The sequence below is a fragment of the Gorilla gorilla genome, chromosome 1, assembly GCF_029281585.2.
Source record: "Gorilla gorilla gorilla isolate KB3781 chromosome 1, NHGRI_mGorGor1-v2.1_pri, whole genome shotgun sequence".
Lineage (NCBI taxonomy): Eukaryota > Metazoa > Chordata > Mammalia > Primates > Hominidae > Gorilla > Gorilla gorilla.
The window spans coordinates 95,832,832-95,855,983 of record NC_073224.2 but is presented as its reverse complement, the minus strand read 5'-3'; the positions used below and the strand labels follow the sequence as shown (position 1 = coordinate 95,855,983).

The following is a 23,152-nucleotide window of genomic DNA, read 5'->3' as shown; positions in this document are numbered from 1 at the left end:
GCTAACTTTTCTGGCCTCCATAGGGCTGTTAGCAGGGCTAGGATCTCTTGCCTGTTTTTTATCTCTTTTCCTTCAGCCGTCAGTAACCCTCGCTCCCTGTAAATGGCCCCATGTATATGCGCCGTTGCAAAAGCATATCGGCTGTCTGTATATACTGTCAGCTTTTTCCCCACCCCTAAGGTAAGAGCTTGGGTGAGCGCTATCTGTTCGGCCTTCTGGGCCGATGTCCCCAGGGGCAGGGGTTCCGCCCAGATTACCTCAGTCTCTGAAGTTACTGCCGCTCCAGCATACCTCTGGCCTTGATGCATGAAGCTGCTCCCATCAGTGAACCAGACGAGGTCGGCGTCAGGAAGTGGGCGGTCCTGCAGGTCTTCTCGAACTCCGTGCACCTGAGCTAGTATCTTGGTGCAGTCATGGAGTGGGGCATCCAGGTCCGGGTTGGGCAGCAGCGAGGCAGGGTTTAAGGTCGTTGGGGGCAGGAAAATTATCCTGAGAGGATTTAGTAGTAGTCCTTGGTAGTGGGTGAGCCGGGCATTACTCATCCATCGATTAGGTGGCTGTTTGAGTACACCTTTGATGGCATGTGGAGTAACGACCTGCAATTCTTGCCCCATGACAAGTTTATCAGCATCTTGCACCATCAGAGCCGTGGCCGCAATCATTCGGAGACAAGGGGGCCACCCGGCAGCTACTGGGTCTAACTTCTTTGACAGGTAGGCAACTGGCCTCCGCCAGGGGCCTAAGTTCTGAGTTATTACTGCCTTGGCGACACCCTTATTCTCATCCACGTATAAGTGGAAGGGCTTGGTAACATCAGGTAGTCCTAGTGCAGGCGCGGAGAGTAGGGTGGTTTTAATCTGTTGGAAGGCCAACTCGGCTTCGTCTGTCCAATTAAATGGCTGTTGCCCCCGTGTTGCCTGATACAAGGGTTTAGCCAGTTCTGCGAACCCAGGTATCCATAGTCTGCAAAATCCTGCCGACCCCAGGAATTCTCTTACTTGTCGGGTGGATTGTGGCCTGGGGATCTGCAGAACAGTTTGTTTCCGGGCGTCTGTTAGCCAGCGCTGCCCTCCCTTAAGCAGGTACCCTAGATATGTTACCTCTGGCTTACAGATTTGAGCTTTCTTTGCCGAGGCTCGGTAGCCTAGATTCCCCAGAGCTTGTAAGAGACCCTTGGTCCCTTGGATGCAAGCTTCTTGGGTCTCAGCAGCAATTAGGAGGTCATCAACATACTGTAGTAAAATTATTTCAGGGTGTTTACGTCGGTACTCACCCAGGTCTTCATGGAGGGCCTCATCGAACAGGGTAGGAGAGTTTTTTAATCCCTGTGGCAGCCTGGTCCATGTCAGTTGGCCACTTATGCCCCTATCAGGGTCATTCCACTCGAAGGCGAAGAGCTTTTGGCTCTGAGGGGCTAAAGGCAAACTGAAGAAAGCATCTTTCAAGTCTAAAACAGTGTACCATTGATATTTAGGGTTTAAGGTACTTAGGAGGGTATACGGGTTAGGTACAGTTGGATGTATGTCCACAACCCTCTTGTTGATTTCTCTTAAGTCTCGTACAGGTCTGTATTCTCCACTATTAGGTTTTCGTACCAGCAACAATGGAGTATTCCAGGGTGAGTGACATGGGCAAAGGACCCCTTGGTCAAGGAGCCAGCGGATATGCGGGGCAATCCCTTTCTTGGCCTCTAGGGGCATTGGGTATTGGCGTACCCGCATGGGGTCTGTCCCAGGCTTTAGTTCAATAAATAAGGCAGGACGGTGTTTTGCTAGACCTAAGCCCCCCGTCTCTGCCCACGCTTCTGGATATTGCTGGAGCCAGGTTGCTATGTCCTGGTCAGGGGCCGCTTTCTCCTGGTGGAGCCGGTAGTCATCTTCTAGGTTTATAGTCAGGACAGACACGGGTCGATTGTGGGAGTTGGTCACTATGGGCCCCTCAGGGAGGAAATGGATCTGTGCTCCCATTTTAGTTAGCAGGTCTCTCCCCAATAGGGGACAGGGGCTCTCAGGGATGACCAGGAAAGAATGGGTTACATTCTTGGCTCCGAGGTTTACTGTTCTTTGTGTTGTCCATGGGTATTTCTTAACTCCTGTGGCCCTTGTACCCACGAGGATTTGGAGGATAATTTCCCATTAGTTTTAACTAAGACTGAGTACTGTGCTCCCGTATCGACCAAGAACTGGACTGGGGACCCCTCCACTTGCAAAGTTACCCTAGGTTCGGGGAGGGGGTCCGAACACCATCTTCCCTAGTCTTCGTCTTGAGTGACTAGTACGGGTGTAGACCTAGGGGGTCCGGGTCCCTGTCCTCGTGGTTTCTTTTTGGGGCAGTCTCTTACCCAGTGGCCAGCCTCCTTACAATAGGCACATTGGTCTTTGCTCAGATTATCATGCCGGGGGGGACCGCCTAGGTTGGGTGTACTCTGGCTGTAGATGCTCTTTCTGTACCACTGCTGCCAGGACCTTGGTCATTTTTTCAGTGGCCTTAAATTGCTTTTCCTCTGGAGTATCTCTGTTATTGTAAACCCGCTGGGCTATCTGAAGGAGGTCCTGAATCCGCTTCCCCTCCAAGTCTTCTAATTTCTGGAGTTTTCTCTTAATATCTGGGGCTGCCTGATTTACAAAAGACATTACAACAGCTGCCTGACTTCCTGGAGCCTCTGGATCTATGGGGGTGTACTGTCTAAAAGCTTCCATTAATCTTTCTAAGTAGGTAGCTGGGCTCTCTGTCTTCCCCTGCAGAATAGAATATACTTTAGCCAAATTAGTGGGCTTGCAAGCAGCTGCCCGGAGACCTGCCATTAGAGTCTGGCGATAAAGGTGTAGCCGTCCCCTACCTTCTGCTGTATTGTAGTCCCACGCTGGCCTGGTCAGAGGAAAGGTTGCATTTATGAGGTCGGGGTTGGCAGTCGGTTGACCGTCATCCCCCGGGACCAGCTTTCTAGCTTCTATCTGTATTCTCTCTCACTCCTCCATGGTGAACAAGATTCGGAGGAGCTGCTGACAATCATCCCAAGTGGGCTGGTGGGTGAACATGACACTATCCAGTAAAGCCAGTAAATCTTTGGGGTTGTCTGAAAACCGAGCACTCTGAGTCTTCCAGTTATACAGATCACTGGTGGACAATGGCCAGTACTGGAGCCTGGGGATTCCTGTGTCATCTGGGGGTCCTATTTCCCAAAGGGGTAAAGCCACTGTGGAGTCAGGCGGCTGAGGGGGGCTAGTCCGCAAAGTGCGCCCTCGCGTCCGCCCCGCCGGCCCTTCAAAGTTACTTTCCCTTTCAGCGGGCCCGTGTGTGCTGGCCACCTCCTGTCTGCCTGCTCCCTCCCACAGCTCAGCCAGGGGGGCTGGGGCCTGGGGCCCGGAGGGGTACGGAGGGGGTTCTGTGAACAGTGGGTCCCCGCTGTCAGGTAGAACAGGATGGGGGGGGCAGTGGGCTGCTTGGATTTTAGTGGTCGAGCAACCAGTGCCTTACAGGGTTCAGAGGCTAATTGGAAAGGGGACAGCCAAGGAGGCGGGTTCTCAACAAGGTCCTGCCATATGAGGATATATGGGATTTGATCTAAGTGGCCCGCACGCCCAGGTAGGAAAATCTTGGACTTTACTCTAGTGATGACAGCAAGTCGGAAGGTCCCTTCGGGTGGCCACCCCACATCAAAGGCAGGCCATTCGGAGCGACACAGAGTAATTAGCTTTCATTTCCTGATTTCTATACCAAGATCATGGCCCCTTGCTCTAACTTCTTTGAAATTACTCGTAAGGAGAGATAGGGGAGTGCTCTGGGTATCACCCATCCTGTAATAATTTGTAGTCTCTTCCTATAAAGGAATGTGGGTTTGAATCCCTGTAAAAGAAATCTGATTTGACTTCTTATCACAAGCGCGCACCGGTAGCCCGGGTCAGAGTTAGCTGCCTGGGTCGCGGTCGCGCTGAGGCAGCCCAGATTAGAGGCAGCTGCTGCCTGCCAAACCGGGGCAGTTGAGATCACAAGTGTGCACCGGAAGCCCGGGTCAGAGTTAGCTGCCTGGGTCCCGGTCGCGCTGAGGCAGCCCGGGTCAGAGGCAGCTGCTGCCCGCCAAAATTGGGGCAGCTCAGATCAGAGACAGCTGCTGCCCGCCAAACCAGGGCAGCTCAGATCAGAGACAGCTGCTGCCCACCAAGCCGGGGCAGCTCAGACCGCAATATAGATCAGATGAGAGCCAGGGGATGTCTCCCACCGGTCTCCGCTGGCTGTTCTATAGTGCGTCCGCCAGGACTGTGCCAGCTCCAGTTTCAGACCTCGCGAGTCACGGATTCGGATTCAGAACAGACAACAGACACAGACAGACAAACGGAGACAAGCCAGCTCACCTATCAGTAGATCGATCCTAGCAGATCCGTTGACCAGGGGTCTGGTGGGCTTGGGGAATCCCGGACGGTCCCCCAGATGTTATGCCCAGACCATTAGTTCCCCAAAGAAGACCACCAGAGTCCAGAGTCAAAGCCAAGTGGCAAGGATCTTTACTACAAGTTCGAACTTGGTCCCTCCATTCCACAGCATACAAGAGGGCCCTGAACAATGCGAGTGTTTGCTTTTTATAGCCTGAGAGTTACAGGGGAACAAAGAAATTCTTTTGGTTCCCGCTTTTTCAGTAAAACTTAGAACGGCTGTCTCCTTATCGGAGACTTTCCTGGTGGTGTTTGTACTGGGCTCAGGAAGTTTGAGAGATATATGGTGATATGTGGTGAGATGGGAGGATGGGATGTGTTTGTACTGGGCTTGTTTGTTTTGAGCCCGGGGCTGAGGAATGTGCCTGGCTCCTTTCAGAGGTTTGGGAACCTCCATCTAGATTTCAGAGGATGTAAAAAAACATCTGGATGTTCAGGCAAAAGTTTGCTGCCAGGGTGGGGTCCTTATGGAGCATCTCTGCTAGGGAAGGGAAATGTGGGGTTGAAGCCCCCACACAGAGTCCCCACTGTGGCACTGCCTTGTGGAGCTGTGAGAAGACAGCCACCATCCTCCAGACCCCAGAATGGTAGATCCACCAACAGCTTTCACCATCCACCTGGAAAAGCCAAAGGCACTCAACACCAGCCTGTGAAAACAGCCAGAAAGTGGGCTGTACCCTGTAAATCCACAACGGCATAGCTGCCCAAGACCATAGGAACTCACCTCTTGCATCAGTGTGACCTGGATTTGAGACACAAAGTCAAAGGAGATCATTTGGCGCTTTAAGATTTGACTGCCCTGCCAGATTTTGGAATTGCATGGGGCCTTCAGCCCCTTAGTTTTAGCCAATTTCTCCCATGTGGAATGGGTGTACTTATCCAATGCCTGTACCCCCATTGCAGCTAGGAAGTAACTAACTTGGTTTTGATTTTACTGGCTCATAGGTGGAAGAGACATGCCTTGTCTCAGATGAGACTTTGGGCTGTGGACTTTTGAGTTAATGCTGAAACGACTTAAGACTTTGGGGAACTGTTGGGAAGGCATGATTGGTTTTGAAATGTGATGACATGAGATTTGGGAGGGGCCAGAGGTGGAATGATATGGCTTGGCTGTGTCCCTACCCAAATCTCATTTGAATTGTAGCTCCCATAATTCTCATGTATTGTGGGAGGGACTCAGTGGGAGATAATTGAATTACGGGGGCAGTTTCCCCCACACTGTTCTCATGGTAGTGAATATATCTCACAAGATCTGATGGTTGTATAACAGGAAACCCTATCACTTCATTCTAATTCTCTCTTGCCCACTACCATGTAAGATGTGCCTTTCACCTTCTGCCACTATTGTGAGGCCTCCCCAGCCATGTGAAACTGTGAGTCCATTAAACATCTTTTTCTTTATAATTTTTTTTGAGACAAAGTCTCATCTCTGTCACCCAGGCTGGAATGCAGTGGCACAATTATGGCTCACCAGCTAATTTTTGTATTTTCAGAAGAGACGGAGCTTCACCATGTTGGCCAGGCTGGTTTCAAACTCCTGACCTCAGGTAATCCACCTGCCTCGGCCTCCCAAAGAGCTAGGATTACAGGCATGAGCCACCGTGCCTGGCCTTTCTTTATAAGTTATCCAGTCTCGGGTATGTCTTTATCAGCAGCATGAAAATGAACTAAAACAATTTTTCTGACAAAATATTTGATTTAAATGCTTATTATTATTAAGCCAATTAATCACAACTTTTTCACATAAACATCACACACAACACATAAATATATAGACAGAAGAAGATCCAGTAGTTGTAAGATTTTTCATTTGCCAGTTTTTAAGATTCTTAATTGGATTACTGGATTCAGGGTGGAGTCCTTTGAGGAACAGGGCTAGGAAAACATGCAGTTTCTAGGGCCTAATAAGCAGGCACAGCTGGAAAGCAAACAGATCTCCAAAAATTCAGGGTCCCATTTTTATACTGGATTCTGGATCCCCAAAAGAGAAATGCTGTGGAACAAGACAGTGCAATGATTTTACTGTACATTTCATTGCAAAGCAACCCAAACTCAATCAACCCAGTTTTGTTCAGTCCATCCTCCATGGGAATCTTATGTCTCAGTGGGCAGGTAGGAGGACACCCAGCCAGGTGTGGAGCCTAGGACACCAAGCTCCTAGGCTAGTGTATCTTGATATACTAGGATATCCAAAAGTACATTAAGCCTTAGATTTTGAGAGGAATGGTATGCTTTGGCTGTGTCCCCACCCAAATATCATCTTGAATTCCCACATGTTGTGGGAGGGACCTGGTGGGAGGTAATTGAATCATGGGGACAGGTCTTTCCCGTGCTGTTCTCATGATAGTGAATAAGTCTCATGAGATCTGATGGTTTGATAAGGGGAAAGCTGTTTTGCTTGGCTCTCATTCTGTCTTTGCCTGCTGCCATCCACACAAGATGTGACTTGTTTCTCCTTGCCTTCCACCGTGATTGTGAGGCCTCCCCAGCCATGTGGAACTGTAAGTCCAAAAACCTCTTTCTTTTGTAAATTGCGCAGTCTCAGGTATGTCTTTATCAGCAGCATGAAAATGGACAAATACAAGGGATTTATCTACTTTCAGTTCCTGGGGTTTCATGAGGAAAAAAGGTTTTTCCCAAAATGGGGTCTGTGGCACTTCTTCTGATTTTCCCAAGGAGTCTGGGCTGTTAGAAATTATCTTAGGTCTTCACATCTGTAATCCCAGCACTTTGGGAGGCTGAGGTGGGCAGATCACAAAGCCAGGAGTTCAAGATCAACGTGGCCAACATGGTGAAACCCCTTTCTCTACTAAAAATACAAAAATTAGCTGGGTGTGGTGGTGCATGCCTATAGTCCCAGCTACTCAGGGGGCTGAGGCACGAGAATCACTTGAACCCAGGTGGCAAAGGTTGTAGTGAACCGAGATTGTGCCACTGCACTCCAGCCTGGGCGACAGAGTGAGACTCCATCTCAAAAAAAAAACAAAAAAAAAAGAAAAAAGTAATTATCTTAAGTCTGGCCGGACATGGTGGTACATGCCTGTAATCCCAGCACTTTGACAGACTGAGGCAGGTGGATCACCTGAGGTCAGGAGTTCAAGACCAGCCTTACCAACATAGTGAAACCCCGTCTCTACTAAATACAAAAATTAGCCAGGCACAGTAGCGCATGCATGTAATCCCAGCTACTTGGGAGGCTGAGGCATGAGAATCACTTGAACCTCAGAGGCAGGGGTGGCAGTGAGCCAAGATCATGCCATTGCACTCCAGCCTGGGCAACAAGAGTGAAACTGCTTCTCACAAAAAAAAAAAAAAAGAAATTATCTTAGGTCCTCTCATGTGTGCATCAAGAGTGGCAAGAAGACAAAATGAAGAAAATCAATTCAGTTGACTGAAAAGATAAAAATATTTTTTTCCTAGAAAAACAAGACCCAGAAAGAGAAAAAAAAAAAACATAAAGGTCTTGTCAATATACCTATAGCTTGAATATCTGCTTTTAATTAAGTTGATTTTGAACCAAATATCTTATTACAAGACTCTAGCCAAAACAAGCAGCAAATATTTCTTACCTTTGAACTTTACCAGAGGCAACCTCCCAAGTGCTCAGAGAAAGGAAAATTCAAGACAGGAAGTCAGAAGTTGTTCATGGAGGGAAAGAGAATCAATAAATGGCAAAAGTCACACAGATATCAAACCAGAAAGTATTACAACAGTGGGTAGCTAATTAGGTATGAGCAGGGCAGGAGAGGGCTCCCCACACACAGACACACACACACATGCACTAGGAGTGTTGGGCGACAATCAGGTGATGGTCAGGCGGTTGTTAACTGTTTCCTTAAAGTAGTAATCATTCACAGCTGGTGCCAGGGAACAGCAGTCTCCTAATAGATACAAAACACCTGAAACTGATCAGCAGCTTCCCAATAAGATCTCAGGAGTTGGAAGAAGTAACACAAGATCCTGGAAGGATGCCAACGTATAAAACCCCGAGTCAAGAGGTCAAGCTGTGCACTTGGTCTCTCGAGTCACCCACTTGGCTTGTACTTCCAAGTGTACTTTCCTTACTGCTCTAAAGCTTTTTATAAACTTTCCCTCGTGTGCTAAAACTTGCCTCAGTCTCTCCTTCTGCCTTATGCCCCTCAGTTGAATTTTTTCTTCTCAGGAGGCAAGAACTGAGGTTGCTGCAGACCCATGTGGATAACTACCACTGGTAAAAAAAAAAAAAAGTACTCATTCCCTAAGTCGGGAATTGAACCCTAGCCACCACTGTGAAAAGACAGAGTCTTATCCACTAAGCCACAGCATTGGGCAGTTTCTGCTGCTCTTCCCAGAAGTAGCCTAGAGAGGTCAATTTTGAACTTCAAATGGCTTTTAAATGTTCAAAATAATTTTCAGAGCTGTCACATGAACTCCAAAATTCCTGTTCCCTGGATGATGGAGACCAAGACAAAGTATTGCTCTATGGTTACAAGGTCAATCTCCCAATGACATTAAACAAGAAGATAGAGAAACCTCATCCAGCTTTTTTGTTTCAGGGATCTTCAGCAAAGTTTGTAACTAACCAGTTTGCCAGAATGGCTTGAACAGTGAGCTTATGGGGGTCCTAGGCCCACATTCTATTTTATTGTACCCCTTTTTATGACAGAACAATGCAGAAGGACAAATTCATAGCACAAAGTACACCAGATTTGCTACAGCTTAAGACCAGCCTCACGAATCCTTTTACTCATTAATTAAAACTTTGCGGCCAGGCGTGGTGGCTCATGCCTGTAATCCCAGCACTTTGGGAGACCAAGGTGGGCTGATCACCTGAGGTCAGGAGTTCAAGACCAGCCTGACCAACATGGAGAAACCCCGTCTCTACTAAAAATTCAAAATTAGCCAGCCATGGTGGCGCACACCTGTAATCCCAGCTACTCAGGAAGGCTGAGGCAGGAAAATCACTTGAACCCAGGAGAATCACTTGAAGCCAGGAGAATCACTTGAACCTGGGAGGCAGAGGTTGCAGTAAGCCAAGATCACGCCATTGCACTCCAGCCTGGGCAACAAGAGAGAAACTCCGTATCAAAAAAAAAAAAAAGTCTTTCATGCTGGGCACGGTGGCTCACACCTGTAACCCCAGCACTTTGGGAGGCTGAGGCGGGCAGATTACCTGAGATCAGGAGTTTGAGACCAGCCTGGCCAACATGATGAAACCCCATCGCTACTAAAAATACAAAAATTAGCTGCGCGTGGTGGCACGCGCCTGTAATCCCAGCTACTCAAGAAGCTGAGGCAGGAGAATCCCTTGAGTCTGGGAGGTGGGTTCACTGCAAGCCACTGGAGTGCACGCCACTGCACCCCAGCCTGGCGACAGAGCCAGACAAGAAAAGCAAAGGGGTGGAACACAAAAATCCACGCAAATTTCCAAAAGCCAAATTTTACACCCCCTGCAATATTGCCATTTACTACCTGTTTCTTTCTGACCCAGTCAGATGTAAGAGGCTTCTAACTAGATCCAAGCCAGTTAATCAGTTAATTACTGAATCCAATCTGGTCCTGGACCCAGTCTGGTTTCTGTCAGGACTTTCAAACCAAGTTTGGATCAGAAATTTGCTCAGAGAAACTCAGAGAACTCAAAACACAAATCTATGGCGCTTCGGAATCCGAGAGAGAACTTACCCATGATCCCTGCTTGGTCACTCAGCACTCCTGGGGGTTGTGAGAAGCTCTACTTCAGATCCCACTTCTGACACCATCTGAAAAACTTCAGCCAAATTAAATTTAAAAGAGTTTAATTGAGCAGTTAATGATTGATGAATTGGGCAGCCTTCTGAGCCAGGGTAGACTCAGAGACTCCAACAGGGCTATATGGTGGAAAATTTATGGACAGAAAAAGGAAAGTGATGTATGGAAAATGAAAGAGAGATGCAGAAACAGCTGCATTGGTTATAGCTTGGCATTTGCCTAATTTGAACATTTAGCCACATTTGACTGACCAAAACTTGGTGATTGGCACAAGAGTAGACTGCAGTTTGTTTATACTTCCATTTAGGCCATAGTTTGTGATGTACAGAGAAACCTTCAGGCCAAACTTAAAATATGTAAGGAGGCAGCTGTAGGCTAAACTTGATTTAACAATGGAGAAAATTTAAGATTACATCACACAAACAGAAAGAAGGGCCTGGGCACCTGTAGTCCCAACACTCTGGTAGGCCAAGACAGGAGGACTGCTTGAGCCCAGGAGTATGAGACCAGTCTGGGAAACATACGGAGACCCCATCTCTACAAAAAAAAATTTTTTTAAATAAAATTTTAGGCCAGGTGCGGTGACACTGAGGTGGGCGGATAACCTGAGGTCAGAAGTTTGAGACCCACCTGGCCAACATGGTGAAACCCCATCTCTACTAAAAACACAAAAATTAGCTGGGTGTGGTGGCAGGCACCTGTAATCCCAGCTACTTGGGAGGCCAAGGCAGGAGAATTGCTTGAACCCAGGAGGCAGAGGTTTGCAGTGAGCTGAGATCATGCCATTGCACTCCAGCCTGGGCAACAGAGGGAGACTCCATCTTAAAAATAAATAAATAAGGCTGGGCAGAGTGGCTCACACCTGTAATCCCAGCAGTTTGGGTGGCAGAGGCAGGCGGCTCACAAGGTCAGGAGTTTGAGATTAGCCGGCCAATAGGGTGAAACCCTGTCTCTACTAAAAATACAAGCCGGGCGCGGTGGCTCATGCCTATAAACCCAGCACTTTGGGAGGCTGAGGCAGGCGGATCACGAGGTCAGGAGATCGAGACCATCCTGGCTAACATAGTGAAACCCCGTCTCTACTAAAAATACAGAAAATTAGCCAGGCATGGTGGCGGGTGCCTGTAGTCCCCACTACTCAGGAGGCTGAGGCAGGAGAATGGCGTGAACCCGGGAGGCAGAGCTTGCAGTGAGCCAAGATCGCGCCACTGCATTCCAGCCTGGGTGACAGAGTGAGACTCCGTCTCAAAAAAAAAAAAAAAAAATACAAAAATTAGCTGGGCACAGTGGCGGGTGCCTGTAGTCCCAGCTACTCAGGAGGCTGAGGCAGGAGAATCGCTTGAACCTGGGAGGCTGAGGTTGCAGTGAGCCGAGATCACGCCACTGCACTCCAGCCTGGTTGACAGAGCGAGGCTCCATCTCAAAATAAATAAATAAATTAATTAATTAAAATAAATTTTAAGAAAAGAGAAAGAAAGTTTAATAATGATTTGAAGGGTTATATATCAGATATCACTTAAGGCCAGGCACAGTGGCTCACGCCTGTAATCCCAGCACTTTGGGAGGCCAAGGCAGGTGGATCACCTGGGGTCGGGAACTCGAGACCAGCCTGACCAACATGGTGAAACCCCGTCTCTACTAAATACAAAAAAATAGCCAGGTGTGGTGGTACATGCCTGTAATCCCAGCTACTCAGGAGGCTGAGGCAGGAGAAGCGCTTGTACCCAGGAGGTGGAGGTTGCAGTGAACCAAGATTGCGACACTGCACTTCAGCCCGGATGACAGGAGTGAAACTCTCTCTCAAAAAAAAGAAAAAGAAAAAAAAAGATATCGGCCGGGCGCGGTGACTCACGCCTGTAATCCCAACACTTTGGGAGACCGAGGCAGGTGGATCACAAGGTCAGGAGATCGAGACCATCCTGGCTAACATGGTGAAACCTGTCTCTACTAAAAATACAAAAACTTAGCCGGGTGTGGTGGCGGGCGCTTGTAGTCCCAGCTACTCCTCGGGAGGCTGAGGCAGGAGAATGGCATGAACCCGAGAGGCAGAGCTTACAGTGAGTTGAGTCGAGATCACACCACTGCACTCCAGCCTGGGTGACAGAGCGAGACTCTGTCCAAAAAAAAAAAAAAAAAAAGCTATCACTTAAAAATAGCAGCAAGTGAATGAGTAAATCAGCCTCACCTTCAAAATAATCTAACCTGACCACCATTCACACCCCTACTGCTTTCATCCTCATCTAAGCCACTAGCATCCCCTGGCTGGCTGCAAGTCTCCTCATTGGTCTCTCTGCTTCTGCTCTTGGCAGTCTTCAATATATCCTCAACACAGCCAAAGTCATCCTGTTAAATCAGTTTACCCTCCTACTCAGACCTCTCTGAAGGCTTCTAGTCTTGCCCAGAAGGCCCACAATATCCTACACAATCTGCTCCCATCTTACCTTTGTGCTGTCATGACCTGCTGCTTTCCTCCATACTTAATGCAGCTTCTGCTAGCCAAATCTCCTTGCAGCTCCCTGAACACAGTGAAGATACTCCCATCTCAATACCTTGGCAGTTGCTATTCCCTCTGCCTGGTACTTCATGGCTCAATCCCTCACCTTCTTCAGATCCTTCCTCAATGTCACCTTCTCACTGAAGTCTTCTCCAAAGATCTATTAAAGTTGTAAGCCACCACCACCCCCAATATATCTATGTCACTACTCAACTTTCTTTTTCTCCATAGCACTTTTCAAACTTAACATTCTAGTCTGGGTGTGGTGGCCCATGCCTGTAATCCCAGCACTTTGGGAGGCTGAAGCGGGGGGATCATTTGAGCCCAGGAGTTCAAGAACAGCTGGGCAACATAAGGAGACCTGGTTTAAAAAAATAAAAATAAATAAATAAATAAAAGCTTGACATTCTATTATTTATTTTTATAGCATATTGCATATTTCCTGGTACTAGGGTACAATCTCCAGAAAGGCAGAAATGTTTACCTGACTTGTTGCTATATCCCCAGCATCTAGAATATGTTCTGGCACATAATAGGCTCGCAATTAATGCTTTTAAAAGAAATAAACACACAAATTTGTGATTAGAAAACATTCATGAAGCCTGCTGTTAGTTCTAGAGCAGCCACTAAAAGGATAGGAAAAAAGCTTACAATTTTAAAACTAGTAGAGAGAAAAAAACAATGACACAATTGTATTAGTTTCCTAGGGTTGCCATAACAAATTGTCACAACCTAGGTGGCTTTTTAAGAAATTGCTCTATTTCAGAGGTCAGAAGCCCAAAATTAAGACATCAGCAGGACTGTGCTCTGTCCAAAGACTCTGCAGGAGGATCTTCTCTTGCCTCATCCAGCTTCAGGTAGAAAGCAATCCTTGGGTTTTTTGTTTGTTTGCTTTTGGTTTTGATAGAAATGGGGTTTCACTATATTTTTTGCCCAGGCTGGTCTCAAACTCCTGGGCTCAAGCAATCCTCCCACCTCAGCCTCCCAAAGTACTGGGATTATAGGTATGAGGCACCATGCCTGGCCAATCCTTGGTATTTATTGATTTGTGGCCACATAACTCCCTTCTCTGCCTCCATCTTCATACAGCTGCCTTCCCTCTCTGTGTGTTTCTGTATCTGTGTCTCTTCTCTTCTTATGAGGATATTAGTTATATTGGAATTAGGGCCCACCCTAATTCACTATAACTGCATTTTAAATAGTTGTGTCTGCAAAAATCTCATTTCCAAATAAGGTCACATTCACAGGTACCTTGGATTAGGACTTTAACATACCACTTTAGGGAACACAGTTCAACTCACAATAGCAATCATCAGTCTTGGTCTTGAATTATGTCTATATTCATACAGAATGCTCAGCAATGCTATGGTCTGAACATTTATGTCCTCTCAAATTCATATGTAGGTTTGTTAATATCCTGTTTAGAATTGTTGCATATACAGTCATGAGGGTGGTTGGCTTATAATTATCTTTTCTTGTGATACTCTTGTGAGATTTTCATATCAAGGTTATGCTGGGTACAGTGTTAGAGGAGCAGCCCACAAGACCACCCTCACTTCTGACACCGATTGCAAGGTTGGGGTCCCCCAATATCCTCCTCATCTCTGACATTAATTGTCAGCTTGGGGGGTCCCCAAGACCACCCTTGAGTTTAATAATTCACAAGAAAAACTCACAGTGCTCATGGAAAGTTCTGTTTACTGCAGCTAAGAATACAGGTTAAAATCAGCCAAGGGAAGGGGTACATAGGGCAGAGTTCAGGAAAGTTCTAAACACAGAACTCCCAGTTGTCCTTTCCATGAGTTGTGGACAGTGTTAATTTCCTGACATCCAGTGTGTGATAATACTCGCAGAATATTGTCAACCAGGGAAGCTTACTCAGGCCAGTTTATTAGGCTCAATCACATAAATCTGGTCAGCTGCCCTCAGTCTCCTAGCCCTTGCAAAGGTTGAGCTGATACCACTGTTCTGGTGTGGGGTTTTCATGAGGTTGCAGTCACGTGGTGGCTGGGGTTGGGATAATCTTTAAGACTCTTTCTCTAACATGTCCGATCCCTGGGTGGGCAAACTGAAACAGCCACAGGAAGAAGCATATATGGCTTCTTGGGCATCTTTCTACTTCTTTTTTTTTTTTTTTTTTTTTAATTGAGATGGAGTCTCGCTGTCGCCCAGGCTGGAGTGCAGTGGCGCGATCTTGGCTCACTGCAAGCTCTGCCTCTCGGGTTCACTCCATTCTCCTGCCTCACCCTCCTGAGTAGCTGGGACTACAGGCGCCCGCCACCACGCCTGGCTAATTTTTTTTTGTATTTTTAGTAGAGATGGGGTTTCACCGTGTTAGCAAGGATGGTCTCGATCTCCTGACCTCGTGATCCGCCCGCCTCAGCCTCCGAAAGTGCTGGGATTACAGGCGTGAGCCACCGCACCCGGCCATCTTTCTACTTCTATATGATCTTTTCACATGGTCTCTCCAGCATAGCAGCTTCAGGATAGTGGACTTCTCACTTAATAAATCAGGATCCGAAGGCACAAGTCCTAAGAAAGAGAAAGCCAGGAAGAAGCTGTATCATTTTTTAGAATGCAATCTCAGAGGTCACACTTCTGCCATATTCTTTTCATGAAAACTTAGTCACTAAGCCCGCCCAAATTTGGTGGGGTGGGGGGAATTACCAAAGAATTGGCAGACTATATGCAGAATATGCCATATCAGTGAATTTTCTATGTCAGAATGATCTTTCCAAGGTGAAAAGCAATACTGGATCAGGGTTGGTCTCTGAATTTTGAAAGCAACACATATAACATGTGAGCCTGCTGCTTTCATCTAGGCCAATTTTAAGTGGGGCACAAAGCAAGAAAAGCCTCCACGGCAAGTCTAGGCTTTGATGAAAATTTTCCTTCCACGTGGACCTTATGGTTGAGCATACCATATAAGATTGCTAGTTGGAAAAGGTATTTTAGCTCTCCCTTTCCCCTCCCCCTCCCCCTCCCCCTCTCCTTCTCCCGCTTTCCGCTCAGTCTCCCTCTCCCTCTGTCCTTCTCCCGCTTTCCGCTCAGTCTCCCTCTCCCTCTGTCCTTCTCCCGCTTTCCACGGTCTCCCTCTGTTGGCAAAGCTGGACTGTACCACCATGATCTCTGCTGGCTGCAACCTCCCTGCCTTTTTCTCCTGCCTCAGCCTGCCGAGTGCCTGGGATTGCCGGCGTGCGCCGCCACGCCTGACTGGTTTTTGTATTTTTTGGTAGAGACGGGGTTTTGCCCTGTTGGACCGGCTGGTCTCCAGCTCCTGACCGCGAGTGATCTGCCCGCCTTGGCCTCCCGAGGTGCTGGGATTGCAGACGGAGTCTCACTCAATCAGTGCTCAATGTTGCCCAGCTGGAGTGCAGTGGGGTGATCTCGGCTCGCAACAACCTCCACCTCCCAGCTGCCTGCCTCGACCTCCCAAAGTGCCGAGATTGCAGCCTCTGCCTGGCCGCCCATCATCTGGGATGTGAGGAGCCCCTCTGCCCGGCCGCCCAGTCTGGGAAGGGAGGAGCGTCTCTGCCCAGCCGCCACCCAGTCTGGGAGGTGAGGAGCGTCTCTGCCCGGCTCCCCGGTCTGAGAAGTGAGGAGCCCCTCCGCCCGGCAGCCGCCCCATCTGGGAAGTGAGGAGAGCCTCCGCCCGGCAGCCGCCCAGTCCGGGAGGTGGGGGGCAGCCCCCGCCTGGCCAGCTGCCCCGTCCGGCCAGTAGGGGGTGCCTCCTCCCGGCCACCACCCCATCTGGGAGGTGTGCCCAACAGCTCATTGAGAGCGGGCCATGATGACGATGGCGGTTTTGTCGAGTAGAGAGGGGGGAAATGTGGGGAGAGGAGAGAGAGATCAGATTGTTACTGTGTCTGTGTGGAGGGAGGGGGACATGGGAGACTCCAGTTTGTTCTGTGCTAAGAAAAATTCTTCTGCCTTGGGATGCTGTTAATCTATAACCTTACCCCCAACCCCTTGCTCTCTGAAACATGTGCTGTGTCCACTCAGGGTTAAATGGATTAAGGGCGGTGCAAGATGTGCTTTGTTAAACAGATGCTTGAAGGCAGCATGCTCATTAAGAGTCATCACCACTCCCTAATCTCAACTACGCAGGGACACAAATACTGCGGAAGGCCGCAGGGTCCTCTGCCTAGGAAAACCAGAGACCTTTGTTCACATGTTTATCTGCTGACCTTCCCTCCACTATTGTCCTATGACCCTGCCAAATCCCCCTCTCCGAGAAACACCCAAGAATGATCAATAAATACTAAAAAAAAAATTTAAAAAAAAAAAAAAGAATACCGCAGGGAAAAGGTATTGTATGGAGTCTCTGACAAGCCCCAATAGGAGAAGCACACCACTCACCTCTAGGGTTTTAGAGTAAGACTGTTTGGTCTTCTGCCAATTATTCTCCATTTGAACAGCTCCTGCCTTGCTGCTGGGTGCTGGAGAGGCTAAATGCATGACTAAGGAGCATCAAGTGGCTACCAAACCCAAACTCCCCATCAAGCACTGGGTACGAACTGTGAGTAAAAACTTCCTGGCCAGGCGCGGTGGCTCATGCCTGTAATCCCAGCACTTTGGGAGGCCAAGGAGGGTGGATCACCTGAGGTCAGGAGTTCGAGACCAGCCATGGTCAACATGGTGAAACCCCTTCTCTACTAAAAATACAAAAAATTAGCCAGGCGTGGTGGCGGCGCATGCCTATAATCCCAGAATCCCAGCTTCTCAGGAGGCTGAGGCAGGAGAATCACTTGAGCCTGGGAGGCAGAGGTTAGAGCAAAGTTCCATTTCTAAAAAAAAAAACAAAAAACTTCCTTCATGACAGTCATTTTTGTGTCTGTATGCCTTACCATACCCAAAACAAATTCCAGGTACCCTTAAAACACAATGTGACCAGCAGACTTCCTCCCCTCAAAGAAGGTGATCAAAACAAGAGCTGCATTTATATATATATATTTTATATATATGCATTTATACATTATATATTTATATTTATATTTATTTTATTTATATATAATATAATAATATAAATATATATATACATATATTATATATATATACATTTATATAATATATATAATATTTATATATATACATATATACATTTATATAATATATATAATATTTATATATATATTTATATATGTACATATATATTGTATATATATGCTATATATATATATATATATTTTTTTTTTTTTTTGTAGAGACTGGATTTCGCCATGTCACTGGTGCTGGTCTTGAACTTCCTGGACTCACGCAATCCACTTGCCTCAGCCTCCCAAAGTGCTAGGATTGGCCAGGCGCAGGGGCTAACACCTGTAATCCCAGCACTTTGGGAGGCCGAGGCTGGGGGATAACTTCAGGTCAGGAGTTCAAGACCAGTCTGGCCAACATAGCAAAACCCTGTATCTACTAAAAATACAAAAACTAGTCGAGCGTGGTGGCAGGCACTGATAATCCCAGCTACTTGGGAGGCTGAGGCAGGAGGATCGCTTGAACCCAGGAGGCAGAGGTTGCAGTGAGCCAAGATGGCACCACTGCACTCTAGCCCGGACAATAGAGTGAGACTCCATATCAAAACAAAACAAAACAAAAAAAATGATTCTTCCTGCGGCACGTATGTGCTGTCACTACAGAGCAGCGCCATGGCAGACTCAGAAGCACTAAGCTTCAAACATATAGGGCCTTGATCCCTGGCTCCTGCAGGCTGTCAACAACTTGGGCTGCTCGTGACCTACGTTGATCCAGGAAAAGGCTATCCCATTGGCCCTAGAGGGGAAGGGCCTCCTGGCTCAGGCTGGCAGGGGCTCCAGGAAGACAGCTGCTTACGCTATTCTGATGCTGCAGCTGTTGCTCCACAGGATGGCAACAGGTCCAGTAGTAGAACGTGCAGTGAGAGGCCTTGTTCTTGCTCCTACCAAAGAGCTGGCACAGCAGGCACAGTCCATGATTCAGTGGCTAGCTACCTACTGTGCTCGGGATGTCCGAGGGGCCAATGCCTCAGCTGCTGAAGACTCAGCCTTTCAGAGAGCTGTGGCTGATGGAGAAGCCAGATGTGGTAGTGGGGACCCCATCTCGCATATTAAGCCACTTGCAGCAAGACAGCTTGAAACTCCGTGACTCCCTGGAGCTTCTGGTGGTGGACGAGGCTGATCTTTTTTCCTTGGCTTTGAGGAAGAACTCAAGAGTCTCCTCTGTCACTTGCCCTGGATTTACCAGGCTTTTCTCGTGTCAGCTACTGTTTTTTAGTTCCTTCTTCTTCCTCTTCCTCTTCTCTTCTTCTTCTTTTTTTTATTATTATTTTTTTTTATTGATCATTCTTGGGTGTTTCTCACAGAGGGGGATTTGGCAGCGTCATAGGACAATAGTGGAGGGAAGGTCAGCAGGTAAACAAATGAACAAAGGTCTCTGGCTTTCCTAGGCAGAGGACCCTGCGGCCTTCCACAGTGTTTGTGTCCCTGGGTACTTGAGATTAGGGAGTGGTGATGACTCTTAATGAGCATGCTGCCTTCAAGCATCTGTTTAACAAAGCACATCTTGCACCGCCCTTAATCCATTTAACCCTGAGTGGACACAGCACATGTTTCAGAGAGCACAGGGTTGGGGGTAAGGTCATAGATCAACAGCATCCCAAGGCAGAAGAATTTTTCTTAGTACAGAACAAAATGAAGTCTCCCATGTCTACTCCTTTCTACACAGACACAGCAACAATCTGATTTCTCTATCTTTTCCCCACCTTTCCCCCTTTTCTATTCCACAAAACCGCCATCGTCATCATAGCCCATTCTCAATGAGCTGTTGGGTACACCTCCCAGACGGGGTGGTGGCCAGGCAGAGGGGCTCCTCACTTCCCAGATGGGGCGGCCGGGCAGAGGCGCCCCCCACCTCCCTCCCAGAGGGGGCAGCTGGCCGGGCGGGGGCTGACCCCCCACCTCCCTCCCGGACGGGGTGGCTGGCCAGGCGGGAGCTGACCCCCACCTCCCTCCCGGCCGGGGAGGCTGGCCGGGTGGGGGCTGCCCCCCATCTCCCTCCTGGACGGGGCGGCTGGCCGGCCGGGGGCTGCCCCCCACCTCCCTCCTGGACGGGGTGGCTGCCGGGCGGAGACGCTCCTCACTTCCCAGACGGGATGGATGACGGGCGGAGGGGCTCCTCACTTCTCAGATGGGGCAGCTGCTGGGCGGAGGGGCTCCTCACTTCTCAGACGGGACGGCCGGGCAGAGACGCTCCTCACCTCCCAGATGGGGTCGCGGCCGGGCAGAGGCGCTCCTCACATCCCAGACGGGGTGGCGGGGCAGAGGCGCTCCCCACATCTCAGACGATGGGCGGCCGGGCAGAGACGCTCCTCACTTCTTAGATGGGATGGCGGCTGGGAAGAGGTGCTCCTCACTTCCCAGACTGGGCAGCCAGGCAGAGGGGCTCCTCACATCCCAGACGATGGGCGGCCGGGCAGAGACACTCCTCACTTCCCAGACGGGGTGGCGGCCGGGCAGAGGCTGCAATCTCAGCACTTTGGGAGGCCAAGGCAGGCGGCTGGGAGGTGGAGGTTGTAGCTAGCCGAGATCACACCACTGCACTCCAGCCTGGGCAACATTGAGCACTGAGTGAACGAGACTCTGTCTGCAATCCTGGCACCTTGGGAGGCCGAGGCTGGCAGATCACTCACGGTTAGGAGCTGGAGACCAGCCCGGCCAACACAGTGAAACCCCGTCTCCACCAAAAAAATACGAAAACCAGTCAGGCGTGGCAGCGCGCGCCTGCAATCGCAGGCACTAGGCAGGCTGAGGCAGGAGAATCAGGCAGAGAGGTTGCAGTGAGCCAAGAGGGCAGCAGTACAGTCCGGCTTTGGCTCGGCATCAGAGGGAGACCATGGAAAGAGAGGGAGAGGGAGACGGTGGGGAGAGGGACAGAGAGAGGGAGAGGGACAGAGAGAGGGAGAGGGAGAGGGCTCTTCTTCTTTTTTAAGACAGAGTCTCACTCTGTCACCCAGGCTGGGGCGCAGTGGCGTGATCTGGGCTCACTGCAACCTCTGCCTCCCAGGTTCAAGCAATTCTCCTGCCTCAGCCTCCCTAGTAGCTGGGATTACAGGCACACACCACCATGCCCAGCGAATTTTTATATTTTTAGTAGAGACAGGGTTTCACCATGTTGGCCAGGATGGTCTCAATCTCCTGACCTCGTGATCCACCAGCCTCTGCCTCCCAAAATGCTGGGATTACAGGCATGAGCCACAGCGCCCGGCCATGTCGGATAGTTTTAACGAGGATGTACAAGCACTCAAAGAGCTGGTATTACATAACCTGGTTGCCCTTAAGCTACAGGAGTCCCAGCTGCCTGGGCCAGACCAGTTACAGCAGTTTCAGGTGGTCTGTGAGACTGAGGAAGAAAAATTCCTGCTGCTGTATGCCCTGCTCAAGCTGTATGCCCTGCTCAAGCTGTCATTGATTTGGAGTAAGTCTCTGCTCTTTGTCAACTCTAGAATGGAGTTACTGGCTACACCTGTTTCTGGAGCAGTTCAGCATCTCCACCTGTGTGCTCAATGGAGCACTTCCCCTGCTCTCCAGGTGCCACATCATCTCACAGTTCAACCAAGGCTTCTAGGACTGTGTCATAGCAACTGATGCTGAAGTCCTGGGGGCCCCAGTCAAGGGCAAGCATCAGGGCGAGGGGCCAAAGGGGACAAGGCCTCTAATATGGAGGCAGGTGTGGCCCGGGGCATAGACTTCCACTATGTGTCTGCTGTGCTCAACTTTGATCTTCCCCCCACCCCCGAGGCCTACATCCATCAAACTGGCAGGACAGTGTGCTACAATCCAGGCATAGTCTTAACCTTTGTGTTGCCCAGGGAACAGTCCCACTTGGGCAAGATTGAGGACCTTCTCAGTGAAGAGAACAAGGGCCCCATCCTGCTCCCCTACCAGTTCCGGATGGAGAAGATTGAGGGCTTCCGCTATCGCTGCAGGGATGCCATGCACTCAGTGGCTAAACAGGCCATTCGAGAGGTGAGATTGAAGGAGATCAAGGAGGAGCTTCTGCACTCTAAGAAGCTCAAGATGTACTTTGAAGACAACCCTAGGGACCTCCAGGTGCTGCAGCATGACCTGCCGTTGCACCCCGCGGTGGTGAAGCCCCACCTGGGCCATGTTCCTGACTACCTGGTTCCTACTGCTCTCCATGGCCTGGTGCACCCTCACAAGAAGCGGAAGAAGCTGTCTTCCTCTCATAGGAAGGCCAAGAGAGCAAAGTCCCAGAACCCACTGCACAGTTTCAAGCACAAAGGAAAGAAATTCAGACCTGCAGCAAAGTCCTCCTGAGGCTGTTTGGGCCTCTCTGGAGCTGAGCACACGGTGGAGCAGGCTTCCACCCTGCATGGACAGGTGAGGCTCTGGTGCTCGCTATACAGCCTGAACAGCGAGCTGGGCCCTTCAGCTCCTTGGCACTGCTAGGCTGGTATCTTGCCCCTTGACAACATTATAAAAATTTTAGCTGCCCCCTGCCCCAAAAAAACAAAAGAAAAAAAAGTGCTAGGATTACAGGCATGAGCCACTGCATCCAGCTTAAAAGCTTTTAAATATTTAGTATTTTTTTATATTATACTTTAAGTTCTAGGGTACATGTGTACAACATGCAGGTTTGTTACATATGTATACATGTGCCATGTTGCTTTGCTGCACCCATTAACTCATCACTTACATTAGGTGTCTCTCCTAATGCTAACCCTCCCCACTCCCCCCAGCCCATGACAGGCCCTGGTGTGTGATGTTCCCAGCCCTGTGTCCAAGTGATCTCATTGTTCAGTTCCCACCTATGAGTGAGAACATGTGGTGTTTAGTTTTCTGTCCTTGTGATAGTTTGCTCAGAATGATGGTTTCTAGCTTCATCCGTGTCCCTACAAAGGACACGAACTCATCCTTTTGTATGGCTGCATAGTATTCCATGGTGTATACATGCCACGTTTTCTTAATCCAGTTTATCATTGGTGGACATTTGGGTTGGTTCCAAGTCTTTGCTATTGTGAATAGTGCCACAATAAACATATGTGTGCATGTGTCTTTATAGTAGCATGATTTACAATCCTTTGGGTATATATCAAGTAATGGGATCGCTGGGTCAAATGGTATTCTAGTTCTAGATCCTTGAGGAATTGCCACACTGTCTTCCACAATGGTTGAACTAGTTTACAGTCCCACCAACAGTGTAAAAGTGTTCCTATTTCTCCACATCCTCTGCAGCACCTGTTCTTTCCTGACTTTTTAATGATAGCCATTCTAACAGGTGTGAGGTGGTATCTCACTGTGGTTTTCATTTGCATTTCTCTGATGACCAGTGATGATGAGCATTTTTTCATGTATCTGTTGGCTGCATAAATGTCTTCTTTTGAGAAGTGTCTGTTCATATCCTTTGCCCACTTTTTGATGGGGTTGTTTGATTTTTTCTTATAAATTTGTTTAAGTTCTTTGTAGATTCTGGATATTAGCCCTTTGTCAGGTGGGTACATTGCAAA

The 23,152-nt window shown here is 48.7% G+C and overlaps 1 pseudogene; it reads left to right on the top strand.

Moving 5' to 3' along the window:
- Positions 1 to 18,296: 18,296 nt before the first annotated feature.
- Positions 18,297 to 21,962, top strand: LOC101131198 (probable ATP-dependent RNA helicase DDX56; annotated as a pseudogene).
- The last annotated feature ends 1,190 nt before the right edge of the window (positions 21,963 to 23,152 follow it).